At 31.7% G+C, this 16,186-nt stretch overlaps 1 long non-coding RNA gene across 1 annotated transcript; it reads right to left on the minus strand.

Moving 5' to 3' along the window:
- Positions 1-1,041: 1,041 nt before the first annotated feature.
- On the minus strand, positions 1,042-11,500 carry LOC124365165. The gene is made up of 5 exons (XR_006922706.1): positions 11,268-11,500; positions 6,537-6,632; positions 2,445-2,518; positions 1,967-2,120; positions 1,042-1,493 (listed from the first exon to the last, which is right to left on the minus strand). It is a non-coding gene; the product is annotated as an uncharacterized LOC124365165 (long non-coding RNA).
- Between the last annotated feature and the right edge of the window lie 4,686 nt (positions 11,501-16,186).

Here is a 16,186-nt window from a genome sequence, read left to right on the forward strand (position 1 = left end):
TGGCGTCATCTCTACTAAAATTTAATTTTTTTAGTGCGGCTGCAGTGCAGGAATATGCATGTTTATTGCAATTTTAATAGTTGACACTATAGCTAATAGCCATCACCACATAACTATTAGAAGGAAAATATCAATGTGCTAATAAGTTATAGAACTTTTTGTCCTAATTTTGTATTAATATTTACTTATACAAGTAAATTGGCCTATTATATAGATTTTTTATATTATTCATGCTATTTATTTCACCCATAGGTATTTTTATGTATTATTCATAGCTTTTGTATGTTATCCCGGCGTTAATATTTATTCTTTTACTTATTAGTTGCATGTCAGAAAATTGGCAAGCTACGTAGTTACCATAGAATAGATAATTTATTTTCTTCGGTATACTAACTTCACAACGTGTAATATACATTACATTCAGTCTCTAATTTACCTAGTATTGCATAGCATTTGAGAAGGGCAAGGACGTGAGAAAGTGTGCTTAGTCCTAAAAAGACCTTTGCGCTGCTTTCGGAGTGACAGGGCATTCTGGAGGGGTTAAACATTGGGAGCAGAGTCTACCTCCTGTTGAGATCTATGTTTTTCTCTCTGTCTGCATCATATTTTGAGAACGAAATGATCCTTATGCAGGAAATTTTGCATAGACTTCATTTCTCTACCGAAATTGAGCATGCTAAATCCAAAAGATTTGGATTGCGACAAAAATATATTTTACATTATTGTATTATGGTTAGCCTTGATGGAAACGAGTTGATCTCAGAGTTAATAAGTTTGTAAATAATCTGAATGCAATTTTATGAAATTCTAACGTCTGACACGGTACCACATAAATTAAATAAGTTATATACTTAAAAGTGTGCATGTAAACTCAACACAGCCTGTTACGTGTGTAATTTTTTTTATTTTATACTTTATTTCGTGGTGTATTTCTTTAAATTTATATATTTACCAACAATAATTCCTAAGCATCACAGCTGTTCTTGTCAGTTTTATGTTTTCAGATACAGTGCAAATGCTCTCTCCATTGAACAGGCAATATAAATATACAATTCTTATACAAAAATATATTTTAATGGATAAAATTAAATTACATTCAATCATATATTCCTTTGCGTATTATTGTGAGATAAAGTAGTAGTCATGTACAGTATTATAAAATACTATTAAAATAAACAATTAAGTTATCATTTTTCATAAATATCACAAAAAAGTAACACTCTAATGAAGTTCTCACAAATCTGGACACTCACATATCACACTCCCTACCGGTATTGATTGTGGTAAATCCACTGTAATATAATTACGTATAACTAGGGTAGATCAGTACACTGTAATAGTTCGAAATACTAATAACCTATCACAAGGAACGCAACATGTCTCTTGATAATGGTTTCACAGAGATCACGTCTGTATTAACGGTGTGTAGACGTCTTCTTCAGTAATGATTCTATAGTAGCTGTATGCTGCCAGGAGGTAGTATGCCGCTAGACCTGTACATAAAAAGCAAAAACTTTATTTCTGTACTTTGATAACCTTTTACTAGACACTATCAATATTTCTATATATGTTACAAAATGTAAAAGATAACGTTTCGAGAATGATACCTAACCTTTTCATCAGGTGCAAATTTGATTAATGCATAAAAAAGTAGGAAAACCAGACGATGGACTTCAAAGAGCTTTCTGTTATGTCTGTAACACTTTTTCTTCTTACTGTTTTCTCTTCTGTTATGTATTATTAACATTTCCACCTGATGAAGAGGGTAGATTTCAACCCTCGAAACGTTTGTTATACCTTTTGAAACATACAACGTTGGTAAATGTCCGAGATCTTATTATTCTTTGAAATCTGTAGAACACAGGGTTGATCGCTAAACAAAAACTATTTGTATATTCACATACACACTTTTTGCAAGTTTTATCAACAGGCTTCATAGAATTATGCTACAAGCAAATATATTTACCGTAATTCAGAGCGAGAAACCCCACGAAGGTGAAGGTGTCTACACTTGATATTATGGAGTGCTCCAAAATGAAGACGAGGAACAACTCAATAAGAGACGCGATGTGGATCACAGTTTCCAGCTTCACATACTCCAGTACGTAGAGACTCTTTCTCTGTTAGAAAAAAGTTATGTATTATCTTACAAAACAAATAAATATAATATAACTCCAACATTTTGGCTCAGTAAAATGATTTATTGTATACATTATTATACATTTTAAACAAAGTGAACATATACCATTTTTGTTTATTTTTCTAACAGATGCTCCAATAAAGTCCAATAAAACATTCAACGATTTTTTACAACCTACATTTTTAAAAGAACTTTTGTTTCTAAATAAATTAAATACGATTAATTTAATATTTTCATAAATGGTATATCTGGTAAGTCTAAATATATACTCGTATAATCCTGTACTGATGAAGCGAATTCTCACCCTATAAACTCCATACAGCAGGAATGCAGCAGCGATGGTTTGAATGACACTGCCTCCCAGAAATACGTACAGAACTGTAAATATTCAACGTTGTTATTAACTTACAACGAACCTCGTACACATTACATGATATAGGAGATGAATGGTGTACATACGAATTGTATTAGAGTTTACAAAAATCAAGAAATACTCATTTAGACTTTTATCCTCTTGAGAAAATTTGTACATGTACTAAACCATACCTGGCTAAGAAAACCTATTACTAGGGGCTAGAAAATTTTCATTTCTGTATCACAGTTGGTCGGTTTTCCTCCGCACAACATTTAAAAAACGAAGTGATTTATGAACTGGAAATGTTGCATGAAAGTCAATTTAAAGCAACATCGAGTTTTGTGTATGTTCATGTCATTAAATGACATTTAGCTGAGAACTATTGAACATTTTACAACTAGATAATAACAGAATTAACAAATCTGCAAACAGACTGGTTTCGTCTATGAAATATTAAGATGAGATATTTGTTGGACTGGTTGGTAACGCGTTCGTTGCGTTCTATTAGGTCCGTCGATAATCTATATCTAATCTAATATTAGTTTATTGTAATATTAACAAGTTAGAGATCAAATGGTGCATGCCCTGTGGTGATATCTCAATATCTAGTTGAAATTTTTACAGGGGAAATATAAAGTCAGGACCCTTCCTTTCTATTTTGTTAAAAAGTTTATATGTGAAAAGGAGTTTCATTTGGTAATTTTTAAATGATCATTTTCCCCTAAAAATACGAGATTTTGTGGTAACTCATAATTTACTCCTTAGCAGGAGACGAATGGTGACAAATGAGTAAAGAATTATGAAAACCAGAGATCGCTATCTTTTTTTCATTCCAAGTAATAGCCAGAGCTACAAGAACAATATTTGTAGTAATTCACCACGTTACACAGTCAAATAAAATGTTTAAACTGATCCTTCTACTATCTGGCAGTGAGATAAGAGTTTAATAGCTGATCTCTCTCGTTTTTAAAGTCTGATCTGGTATTTGGTTGCAGGCCTCAACAATCCTATTTTTTTAATCTTGAACGTTTACGTCTGGTATTTTGTAAATTATGGATTTAATGTAACCCCATGGAGAAAAGTCCATGGGTGTAAGTTCCAGAGACCGCGCATTCCGTTCTATTAGACAACGCCTACAAATCCACTGACCACTTAGTTGATTTCCCAGGATATGTTATACAGCACGGTGAAAAGTGCTGCGGCACCATCCTACTGGAAGTGAACGATTACTTCATAAAGTTAATGCTCATTTCCCGTAATAAGAGTGGTTATTACGGGGAATATCGATTCTTGTGGAAATACAGTTCTACATTAAGATTACCCGTTAATAAAAAAATTCCTAAAATATGATAACCAAAAATCCCGGAAAACGTGATTGTTGGAAAAATTTAAGATTTTCTGAGTCCTAGTTGTGTTTTTGTACATATCCGTTGATAAAATACTGCATTCATCGCTGAACAAAACCTTACGAACAAACAATGAATAAGCAGAAAATAGAGCTTCCGTTTCCTCACAAAGTTGTAGACGACTGTCTGGATCGTCTTCATTGTGCAAGCCCAATCTTATAAGGGTGAAATGTATGGTGACACACAAACTTTTCATAGTAACAAACGAAACTTCCTTATCACATTGCACCACTAACCTTAAAGATATATCCCTATATAAACAAAATAGAGATGGGGGTTCTGACTTTTTTCACTTTGTATGTTTCGCTAAGCTAACAATAAGCGTTCTCAAAAATGTCTAATGTATTTGTCTGTCTATCTTCCTGTGTCTGTTTCAACTGGATATCTCAAGACAAACAAGCCTATGGAATTGTAATTTTGCATATAACATCATTTACACACATACACGGAGTGTTTCATGAAGGCCATGTGGCTGAGGCTTTACATACTCTAACTAACCGTAATTTAAGAATGATTTCATCTTTAGACCTTGAATTTTACGTTGGATTTCGTTTCTACGTAGATAATAATTAGGTCAATGAAGGTGCATGTTTTAATGAGAATAAATTGAGCATCATTGAAGCATATCACTAAGAAGGCCGACGAAATTTCTACTGTGTTTGCCTGGATATGTGATATTTTCATTGTCTGATTGTCAGTCTTTCCGCACAGCATTTCAAGACTTAAATGAGCGAAGCCTGTTAAGTGACACGTGATCGCCTCAGCATTAAACACACCCGCTTACCTCGCTCTGACACTTTTAGTTTAACATATGTTAGGTGAAGATGCCTCTCCTACGTATTAATTGTAAAATATGTAAAGACTTTTTGGAGATTTATGATAACTGGCACAATCAGAAAACATAAATTATAGTCATGGTAGTCAAACAATAAAACTTTAATGGGTGAATTTTTAAATAATTCATTAAATAAGTGATTATTCTTACCTCTTAAAGTACTACCGAATAATGTAATTATGTTTTCATGAGGTCCTGTAGTATCTGCCATGACCACACTACTAAGAGCCAGGAGAGATACCAACTGCAACACGGAGAATCTACATCCACATTACAAAATAGAGAAAAACGCCCAAATAGAACTTTTGACTTCACAAGAGGTAAACCTTTCATACATAAAACTTCTTGCGACATGAGCATTTCTATGCGGTGACGTGTACAGAACCCTAGCATACTACATTTGCTTAGAGTGTAATCTTCTAGTAATTTCCTTTTGAATCTGCTAATAAGGAACACTTTACATGAACTGAATTTAAGTAATGGGTTATTTTTTTAATGGTGGAGTTTACTCCATTGTATCATTGTACTACTTTTTTATTTTATGGTCAATTCCAAAGTAAAAAAATCTTAAATATATTAGATTGGAGAAGAAGTTTGTGTGATCGTAAGTTAGAACTGTATATACAGGTTTAAAATTGGAAGGAAATTCCTACAGGAAGGACGGCATTTCAGGTCTGAATCAATGATTAATCAAAGCCAGTTTAGTTTAGCAAACCGACATTGGCTCAGCCGTTTTCCTCGGCTCTATATTCAATTATTTCCTCAAGAATTTACAGGAAGAGAAGAACCATGCCTAAAAGATTGCTTGCTGAACTAATCAGAGAGCAAGGATGATTCATAATAATTTGAATACACCATAAAAGAACCAAATAGAACAGAGCTAATACTACTACCAAAACGTTTTTCAATGAATTAATTTTAATTTCTTTTATTAATAGTTATGGCTTAAAACTTTTTTTGAGTATTTTAATACAATTGTGGTTAGAACAATTAAAGAATGAAATTTAAGAAAAATGCTCACTTTTAATCCATATATACAATATTACGATTTACGGTTGTAATTAATTATAAGTGCGAACGCCCACCATCTTAAAACTATGTGTGAACAACACTGAATAACGAATTTATTATTTTATGTATAGTTATATTTTTAACCAATTTCTTTCAATTACTGATTTGCTTGTTTTCGTATTTACTTGAATTGCCGATGAGTTATTGTATTCGTACAAATTTACTACGACATTTTCGTAAATAGAACAACTCTACGGTTCAGCTCTATAATGAGTAATATTTTAAATACAAATACACTTCAAACGATAACTGTTTTATAGATTTCGGAGTCATATCCAATTAACTAAAAGCAGCGATGATTTTAAAATAACAACTCTGACTTCAGAAATTGTTTTCACTTTGGTCTATATTGATACTATCAGTATATATTATGCCAGATAAAAATTCCACAAACCAATAACATTTCAAATGTTGAAACTGGGATTGGCTTTGTGGTTTTGGTAGGTAATGTTGTGCAAACGGTTTTGGATTATTTCTGTCACAGTTGTAGGAAAAGTTGTGTCAATTAACTGTGAATGAAATGTAGATTAACAGTCAAATTCCTATTTTATATACAAATTTAAGGATCCTAATTTTGAATCAAATTAACTATTTTAAATTTATTACATTTAACGTTTTTTTTCAGATATTTAGTAATGTAAATTTGTTAATGAGTAGTCAAATAATTTGAAATTCTAGCATATGATATCAAGTATGACCACAAATTAATAACTTAAGTGTAATACTTACTGCTTGTGACCAACCCAACAACAACATCAAAGATCTTAAGCTAAAGCAGCAACAGCAGAATCGTATCAGCGCCATTTCATCAGCTGTAATCGTATACTGAAAAATAAAAAAATAGAGAATTATAATGCATAATAAAACCTGCTTAATAAAAATATAAATAAAAACAGTTAGGTTCACTGGACATAATAATATCTATACATAATTAATACATACATAATCTGTACAATTCTATCATATCTTGTGATAAAGTAGCCCCCAAGATAACTATCCTATGGTGGAATTGTGTATCTGAACCTTCTCCCTTACAACTTACGCGCCCGTGTTGCCAGTTCTACGTGAGAAAGATTCGTCCCAAGATCGGTTTTTATCCAAAACAATCATCAATGAACACATTATAAATGCATTTGATTTCATTACATTTTTTCCACTCACATGAAAATGTAATAGACAGTATATGACCATAGTTATTTGATAGTGGAGAGAAGTAATAACGGCAACGATATGGCAATATCGCCTCAAATGTCATCGGACTACTTTTGTGCTCTCTACTCTAGTGTAAATCTAGAGAGAGATGACTTAACGCTAAATGCCGGCTGAGCAAGTGACGTGTGCAGCTAGTCTGCGTCAGATAACAATGTCAAGGTCGCACGCTATTAACGCGTCAACCTAATTAACAGCGTTAACCTACTCCAACAGTTATGTCATAACTTCATGTGACTGGTTAGTTGTATAGGAATCCATACGCTCATTTTGTATTAGCTAATGAAACTACTGTATAGTATATAAATGAGAAAAACTTTAAAAGTTAAATTACAAACTAGATCATGGAAATAACTTCAAGCAGCTTAGTATTACAGTATCACCTGTGCAAGTGTGACTTGCGTTTGTGAGCTGAACTTCTCGTGCTCGTGGCTTGTGCTCGCGACTTGCATCCCGTACAGTGACAACGCCTAGACTGGACTCCAAGCAGCTCTGGTATGATTTGATTATTTTAACCTAGATTGTAGTTATGTGTTAGGTTAGTTGTTCACCTGAGGAAGAGATCAGATTGCAGATCTCGAAACGTAGTGTTTTACATTTTGTAACTTATCATGGTGGCTAATGACGGAAACCCTATTATTATTTCAAACATTCCATCGCCAAAAACAAACTTTAAACAAAGAATAGAAGAAACAGTTTTTCCTATCCGTAAAAAAACCTAAAATAATAACTTATGTATCTATTCCGTTTTTATGATTTTCTGATTGTAAAGTTTATTCTGAAAGAGCGAATGTAATTATTTCTGAAAAATCGGTACAAATGGGAAAAATAATTAATATGATAGCGTATGAATTATATTCATGCATACAGTATAAATACAAAGGTTTAATCAGTGATTAATGTATACATGTGAATTGTTTTCTGAATTCACAACAGCTTCCACATACTCAATCCTGAAATTTTGGTGAATCTATTTAATGGGCACTAAATAACGTTTTATAAGTCAACGAGTTCTAAATAAATAATTATAATGAAAATGAAATACGGTATGCCTAAAGGAACACTTTCAAGACAATTATTATCGGTAATCTACAAACTGATTTTGTAAAGAAACATTCAAGAATTTATTACGTAGTAGATTAGCTTAGCCTCATACGCTGGTCAGGATAGCACCCGAAGAGGCGAGCAAAGTTCTCAACAATAAACTGAGTACCTGTGACACAGTGACAGCTGGAAAATGCAGTTATTAGTACCTGAAGAGACGAGATAATATCGAAACAGCTTCATTATTCAAATTATCTCACACTTTTGTTCATCAAAGCTTTTACAACTGCCTAGAGCACAACGGTATATGGAGAAAAAAGATTGCTTTACACCATTATACTGATTAAAATATCCAAAACTTAATAGAAAGGAAACTTTAACTATATACAGCCTACAATTTGGTCATGAAATCTGTAAGTAGCCAAGTGTTTATTAAAAATATATAATTCCGTGTTCTTTAAAATGCTTTCAGTGGAAAGAGGAAAACTTAATGCATTTAATTTTCGGATTCTCCTAGTACAAGCGTGTCAGGGATCAATGTTTGTATATACTTAACGAAACTGAATCTTTTCGGATGAAAGCTTTTCCCTCAATTTCTTTTTTTCAACAGTTTCAAATATTATCCCTCTACTGTTCCTTTTTCAAGTAATCAGAGTAGATGATTCCGCGAGCATCCCAAAAGACCGTGGCCATAACCTTACGGCCCATTTTGACCGTCTTCGCCATTTTAGGAGCCCGTTCTAGTTCAATAATCCATTTTTTGACTGTTCTTTTATTTCTGGAGTATAGTGATGTATCCATGTTTCATCAACAGTTATATATATATATATATATATATATATATATATATATATATATATATATATCGACGCATAAATTCATAATGATTGCAACTTAAAAGTGCCAAAACAGCCGACCTTAGGATTGCATTTATTCTCCACTCTGCACCAATCTTGCCAAAATTTGTATCACACACAAATGTTTGTACAAAACTGAAACCACTGTAGCTTGAGATAACCCTGTGTCCTCAAGTATTTCGCGCACTTTGTCTTGTTGATAACTTAAAATAAATAAATAAATTTAAAAATATTCCCGTATTTTTCAATCATTTTGGGAGTTGATACACCCACAGCGTGTCCAGATTTGCATTCATCTTTTGTTCGACCACGCTTAAACTCATTCACCCAATTATAAAACAGTTATATAACAGACTCGTATTTGCCATGAACTTTGTAAAAATAGTTTTTGATTTATTTTGGTGTAAATTATGTCAAATTAAAGTTTTTATTACTATTCGAAACACTTTTATCCATTGTTATAAATATATTAAAGTTTTTAATTTAAGAAAATGACAACAATTAAACTATATGATGGATACATCTGAAACCTTAACAACGGCTATATTGGAGAGCTAAATAATGATAAAAATTTACTTTTGATACTACGATATCCATCTTTTATATTTTCTAAATACTTATTGAACCACCCTCATGTTATGCTGAAAGCTATCAACAAATATTTAGTTTTTCTTTCTATATTTATTACTGTCGGTGTTAGTATCTTTTAAAATGTCATTTATCCTTGTTAAAATTCTAGTACGATTAGTTTTTTACACTTATTTTAGATCGATAACTATATTTTTGAACGAGGGACAAAGTTTTTACTAAGAAAGTTTAGAAACGATTTAGAAACATACTACTGCGGTGTTTTCTAGCCTCTGGGGGATTAGCTAAATTTGAAGAATCAATTTATTTGCAGGTACTGTTCTATGACTAATTGTAAGAATACAATGTAAATTTCACCCCCTGTGAACTCAACCTTAGGAGGTACTAAATCCAGCGTTACTTTATTTGATACAATTTTTAAAAGGTTTCTAACACTTGTGTTTTAATGTCTAGAAAACTAACATAAATATATTTACGCTCTCTTGTCATAAATAAGGTTACTTTAGTGGTGGGAGGGAGGTTTGGAAAACCCCACCAAACGATATCACTAGGAGGGTGTATGTGTATCTACTTGCAATGGTTCCGTTAAATTGAAGGTGTACAAATATACAAATGCGGAAGTGGTAGTTAAAATTCCGTGTTAATTATGCTAAAAAGATAGCAATTTTTCAAAGTCATCATAATTTTACCAAACTGATTTAAATATCTTTTCATCTCTACAAATTACTTATGAAAACTCGACATATAAACACGATACGGCTATTTCAATATGCCATTAAAATGTAAAATTTACAAATATGGAATATTTCAATAAAATTCTGTATCTTATTTAATGTATTGACATAGAAAAACATTGGAAATTTAAAAAATAAATTTTTCGTATTTGAATTGCTCATAAATGGTGGTCTTCGTGTCCCAAGAAGGGTGTCTTTTTGAGCGTAATCAACACGGAATTTCGATCACCTTGACCGTATTTACATATTGTAGATTTTAATTTTAAATATGGTAATGTTATTCCTATACACCTCCTCATGTAGATTAAAGGGTTTCATAGCCCACTAAAGATGTAGAGAAGACAGACTTTTGATAGTTTTTGAAAATAATTAATATTAAAACACAAGTTCTGGAAAAATTTGTTAAAACCTGAAAAATAAAAATAGGTCATTGTACTATTCAAAGAAAGAATTATGGGTAGAACGTATGTACTATTTATCAACGTACTATTTACTATAAACATTTCATATCAGACATAGGAAATAAAAAAATAGTTTAAAAAATTGGATCATGGTAAATGGGCTAACCCCATAAAATGATATCACAAGGAGTGTGTAGGTGTATCTACTTGCACTGGTCCCATTAAATTGAATGTGTACAAATATAAAAACGCGGAAGTGGTAGTTAAAAATCTGTTTTGATTATGCTCAAAAGATAGCAAGTTTCAGTCATCATAATTTTACCAAACTGATTTAAACAGCTTTTCATCTCTACAAATTACTTATGAAAACTCGACATATAAACACGAGTTATCACTTTGGTGAGATTCTAAAAGTTTATTCAAGGAATGCATGGATATAAATTGTATGTAAACAACATTTCTTGTATCAACAGCAACGGAAAATATAAAACTACACCACTTTAGATAAGTTTTGGTAAAACCTAGATTATTCGTAATGGTAACGTCAATGCATCAATACATTTTAATTAAGATGCTTACGTATTACAACACCCACTTACAGACGTATGGGTAAAGATATATATTTACCGAACAAAAAAGTTGTTTGAAGTGTAATCCAATCGCCACAGTCGGCCTCTTAGACCAAAGTCGTAGTCACCGTAGCAACATAATAACTGTGTTATAAATATAAACGTAGCGTTAGCACAAGTCTCTTCCAACACAAAACATTTACTCACAACTGTTCAATTGACACTGAGCACAGGCTAAATAAAAATAGCATTGTACTTATTCTGAGCTGACACAGAGCTAACCCACGCTGTCTGTAGTAGATACTGCTGCTATCTATCTACTGATAGTGGTATCTCATATGGTGCTCCAGAGATTGGCAGTTAACTAGCATCCAATTATTATATCACCAATTGCACTTCCAATTGAAGCTGTTGTAAACATTCAATAAAGGATAAACGTATTCTCTTTTTTTTCTTGGACTAATAAATTATCCCACATTACTGTGTACTATTTCAGTAAGTACTTAAGGTTACGGCTTTTAAAGGTGATTTTTAAATTAATTGCTATTATTTGTTTGACAAGGTCTCTTACTTTCGTCCAGCTCATACTAAAAACGAAAAGTGGACATTTTAAGTTCTTTATTTGGTGTACACTAATTAAAAGGTGGCTTCACATATTTAAGTAAAATTTTTAAATAGACGCTAAACAAGGATAGGTGTGCTTAAATGTGCAAAAATATAAGATATCAAAAATAGGTAGCAATATAAAATGTTTGGTTCTAAAATAAAACTAATTAACCTGTGTTGCAGGGTTTTTAGAAATTTAACGGTAAAATTCAGCGTAATCTTACACGAAGAAACAAAAATTATTTCCTTTTGCAGAAGAAGCAAATAAATATCAATAGTTGATATACGGAATTTCATATTTTCAAGTCTATAAGTAAGTTCTTTTCGAGATATCTTGCAGCAAAAGTTACATTATTCCACCCCTATTATAAATAAGCTTCGCTAAACTCAGCTAAATAAATTATAATAGCACTAAATTGTAATACAAAAATGAGTTACTGATTTCGCATTTAGTAACGTCCAAGTCCAGGCATGCTAAAATTTGTCTGTGTATATTAGCGGATAATGTGTATACGAATATTTTGAGTTTGTTCGAGTTATCTTATTATTTCAGGTATTATTTCGAGTTATCTTATTATTTCGAGTTATCAATCTTTCAGCCTTACTTTCCCTTTTTAGATTTATTGACTAGTAAAATTAAATTATAATTAGAGATTTAGGAATCTTCGAAAAGTAAAATAAATTACACCTTATTTAAGACTGTTTTAGATTTATGTGTTATTTTTAAAATTGAAATAAACTTCTAAACCATTTAAAAGAAATGCTTGTCCCATAACTTTGAACTTTATGACATTATACATTATACAAGGACAATGTAATTATGATAATGGAATAATTATTTTAAAGATACACCTGTTTCCCTATTTATTTAAGAAAAATGGACATAATTACCGCTTATATGTTTACAATTTGGGAAATTTAGTGCTTAAGGAGCAATCTAAATTCCCTTCTCGCTCTAAAATGTATTCTACATTTTATGATGTGAACTGCACTAACAATATGTTGCAGGATATATTGGCTTCATTATTAAATTATTTCACTTCAACTAGTTCTAGTCTTGATTAAGTTTGTCCTCACAAACAAACCTCCGCAGAACGGAAGTTTCTAATTAAATTCTATAGAAGTGTCCCCAAGGGAAATTATCATAATGGTTGATCTTATTGAATCAAACTAAAAACACATTTATAACATTTTTTAGATAAATTATCGTTCATTTTTTATACAAAATCATTGTTTGCATATGTATATTTATAAAAATTACCATTTTTATAACAACTTCAAATTTCACTATGCACATTCCGAAACGTACGTGATCTACATAATCTTTACAAATCTGCAAGAATAAATTTCTTGTTAAAATAGGAGTTTCTTCTAATTTGTGCATTGTCTGCCTCACCGCATATAAAGAACGAATTATACTGTGGAATAAAAGATTTGCATTGTTCAAGTCTATAAATCAGTTCTCTTTGAGATATCATGTGGACAGACCTACGGACAGAAAAGCATTGCCCAACCCCTCAGTAATAAGCTTCGCCAACTCTCAGCCAATTAGTATAAGTCATTTCGGATTTTAGTTAAAATTATATTTGTTTCTCGTGGTGGTCAAGATAGTTCGAATCCTTTCGAATTAATTAAATATGAGTTATAAACGAGTTAAACAATTAAACAACAGTATTAATACCATTACTTAGCACAATATCAATATATACAATATTATCCATTACATTACCCCTGATATCATTGAACAATTAAACCATTGAAGCATTATACTGCCAATACACTACGTACTATTCCGCTATAATCAATTGCTGGGGACAACTGTAACAGCCTATTAATTACATTAGCTCTCGGAAGTAAGACAATATATCACCTAATACAGTAACTTTGCTATCCAGCCGAGCTTCTTTTGTATTTGGAGTAATTTCTTAGCCGCGAAGAGTTATGGCCGCTCCATTTGGACATTTCCTTTGCTTTCACAAGGGATTTTACTGCAAAGACGTAAACTTTTCTGCATAAAGACTTTTATGTGCAGGATGAAGACGGTGTGCTATTTACAAGACAAGCTAAGTTAATGACATCACTAAGGTTACTTATTATTCAGAAACTTTTCAAAGTAAAATAAAAGTGACAGCTAAAAACATTCTTTATTAGATTGGAGATAGCATTAACCGCACTAAATAAGACTGCTTCGTATTTTAAATTGTCGTTTTTACCAACAGTACTTTAATAAAATGGTTTTAGTATAAAATTCTGATACAGGAATTATTATTATTATTAATATCGTATTGTAAACGTACCCTTTTATTGATAGAACATTTTTATAATTGTGAACTATTCTTTTTAAGAAAATTAAGATTTGGTATAAAAGTGCTACAAAACAATGAACTATCCTAGAGAGTGAAATATTTAACTACTTTGTTAATTACGTATATCATCAACTAGAAAACAGAATCTTTACGACATTTGCCACCGTTCAGTGATACAATACAATCGGTAACACTAAGTTTCGATATATCCAATCTGATCTCTTCCTCAGATGAATTACTAGAATAATGTAGATTAATCAAAACATACCAGGGCGTGGAGAGATGCATAGGTCAGAAACAATAACAGCCTTGTTTTGTGTGTATTCCATGCATAGTAACTCTAAAACATGAAGTTAATAGAAACTAAACACTAATTAATAAACCTTGATTGTAGTCATGCATTAGATTAGTCATCCACCTGAGGAATAGATCAGATTGCAGACTTCGAAACGTAGTGAAAGTTACTGATTGTATTGTATTACGGAGTGATGGCAAATGTCCGGAAAATAATGTTTCCTTCACAATACAAACCTTCCCTCGTCAAAAACCAACTTCAAAAAAAGAATCCTCAACTGATACTGTTTCTACAGAAGTATTATAACTATATTATACTTTTATAGTAAATAATATTTAACTAGTTTTGGCATGCATCCGTAAAGAATTTAATACGCACCAGGTATTTTTCAAGTATACTTTACTTCTTTTTAAATCACTGGAAATTAACAGAATTTGTATACAAAAAATCCTGTTTCCGACTAAAATACGAGAAATAGGAAGGTAAAGTAATTCTCAGTAAAACGTAATTGTTTTGATAAATTCCAAGGGAACTTTTTTTGAAGACATGCTTTAGAATTTAAATTAGTCAATGGTTAGAAAAGTTAAGCAACTAAGAAAATAAGAACAGTAAGAGGGTAAAACAAACAAAGTTGAATGAATTGAAGAATTGTATCAAGTACTTATTACAGAACACTAGATTTATAGTGTGAGCAATATGCATGATCTCAATTTCAGACAGCCGAGTAACTTGATATCACAGTGATTTACACACGTGGTTATTAAACCCAACGTGTAAGTTTATGTTAGTCAAACCTTTGTGTCTACTGTTTAACTGTTTTTCGTTTAGGGGTATTCCGTTTTGCTACATATGCTGCGAAATTTGTTTCATTTGTGGGTCATTAAAAATTTGTTTATTTAAACTTAGGCCCGCATGATGTTAGATAATTCATTGGTAAGAGAAATAAGTGATTGGACAAATTTGGAGATAAGGAAAAACGAGTCCTTAGCCACAAGCAGGAATGAATTATGATAACTGGTGGTTACTCAAAATTAGAGGTGATATTTTTTTAGGTAGTACATTTTGTTAGTTTTTTATACCGGTATAAAATACAAATTAAAAACAGCTTTATAATAGTAAATATTTTATTCTATTTCGTATCTCACCGTTCTAACAAATACTAAAGGAACACAACAGGTACACATTGGCCTAGTACGATTTAACTGAATTGCAATAGTCAATCAAACATATAAATCAAAGCCAGAGGTCACACTGCATTTGCTTTAGGTCTCAGTTACAGATAGTAAGGTTCAAAATTCTGAACGTAACCTAAGTATATTTTTAAAAGTAATTTCCATGTCGTGCTTTATTATCTGTCTTATTTATTATATTTTTGTATGTACAGGTTTGTGAAAGCGGCAGAATAAGACAAAACATACGTGGCCACTTGTATTAAAAATTACAATCATCTTCTTGTTGATGAGACGGTTTGCAACGTGACATACGGGACGTAGTCACCGCATCATCAATATGATGAGAAAGGGAGGATTCCGCTTGCCCTGGGAAGGTGATTTAATCGTTCTCTTTAAAACCTATTCATCTTCAACAATATATATATATATATATATATATATATATATATATTTGTGTGTGTGGTGTGTGTGTGTGTGTGTGTGTGTGTGTGTGTGTGTGTGTGTGTGTGTGTGTCAAAGTTGTGTTATCAGGAAACATGAAAACAATAAAGTCACATATATTACTCTTACAGACTTTTAGATTGGCCAATTTTAGTTA

This window comes from Homalodisca vitripennis, chromosome 6 (assembly GCF_021130785.1).
Source record: "Homalodisca vitripennis isolate AUS2020 chromosome 6, UT_GWSS_2.1, whole genome shotgun sequence".
NCBI classification, from domain to species: domain Eukaryota; kingdom Metazoa; phylum Arthropoda; class Insecta; order Hemiptera; family Cicadellidae; genus Homalodisca; species Homalodisca vitripennis.